Here is a 1467-nt window from a genome sequence, read left to right as displayed (position 1 = left end):
TATGGAGGTTCCCCAAAAAGCTGAAACTAGGACTAACCTATGGCCCAGCAATTAAACTACTAGGTATTTATCCAAAGGATACAAACATAGTGATTTGAAGGAACACATGCACCCCAAAGTTTATAGCAGCAATATCCACAATCTCCAGAATATGGAAAGAGCCCAGTTCTCCAAGGATAGATGAATGGATAAAGAAGAGGTGGTATGTAGCTACAATGGAATATTACTCAGCCATCAAAAAGATGAAATCTTGTCATTTGCAATGACATGGATGGAACTAGAGGGTATTACGCTGAGTGAAATAAGTCAATCAGAGGACAAATACCATATGATTTCACTCATATGTGGATTTAAGAAACAAAACCGATGAACACAGGGGAAGAAATGGAAAAATAAAATAAGATAAAAACTGAGAGGGAGACAAATCATAGAGACTCTTAACTCTGGGAAACAAACTGAAGTTTGATGTAGGGGAAGTAGGTGGGGGGATGGGATAATTGGGTGATGGGCATTAAGGATGGCACTTGATGTAAGAGCACTGGGAATTGTACATAACTAATGAATCACTGAATTCTACCCCTTAAACTAATAATAAAATATGTGTTAACTAAATTGATATTAAATTAAAAAATTTTCAAAACACACATAAAAAGAAGGGTACATTAAGTCCCAAATATAGATTTCTAATTTTACTGTCCAAATCCCTTTATTAGGTGTAAAAATAAAAAACATATATATACTGTACATGTATCATACTTGGACTACTGTACTCTGAGTTCTGAGCATACTCTCTCTTCAAAAATGTAATATTGAACATCATTTTAAATATAAACAGAGTTTGATGATACAAGTTTTAAAAACAAACACAAATATATCTAATCAAGTGTTTTAATACAAAAGTATCAATTATTTACATCATTGGTATGAGAAAGAAGATGCAAACATAAGGTATTTTTTCCCTCTAAATATAATGTATGTTTTGTTACTTTTTATATACTTCCTTCTATGTTTTTTTCTTATTTTTACTCAGCTCTTTAAAATGTAGCAAATTCAGTAATCGCATTTAATCAAAATATTGTCACATATACCAAAAGGGTCATGTAGAAAGAATAGTGCAAAAATATCCTGATTTTAAGAATAAAAGAATTCAAAAAGCCTCTATTATATTCTACACAATGACTTCCACAAATTTTTAGTACTATAAGGACAAGCAAAGGACTTTCATAACCACATACCCTCTGATTCTCAAAGAAAAACTATCACACTGGATGGAAAGCACAGTTATTATCTGAGAACATTCATATCCCGATCCTAAGCAAGTGCCAGGAGGTGGGCATTATAAAAGGGAAAAAGATACACGGAGCATAAGGGAAATGTCAAGAGCAGCATTTCAGGAGCAGAGAGGACAATGGTTCCTTCAGTAGGCAGCTCTGAAGTCCCCCTACCCCAGAGTGCAAATCCCTTCTT

This window comes from Ursus maritimus, unplaced genomic scaffold (assembly GCF_017311325.1).
Source record: "Ursus maritimus isolate PB19 unplaced genomic scaffold, ASM1731132v1 scaffold_16, whole genome shotgun sequence".
In the NCBI taxonomy this organism is placed as follows: Eukaryota; Metazoa; Chordata; class Mammalia; order Carnivora; family Ursidae; genus Ursus; species Ursus maritimus.
The sequence above is the reverse complement of the archived record's forward strand: the minus strand, read 5'-3'. Positions refer to the sequence as shown.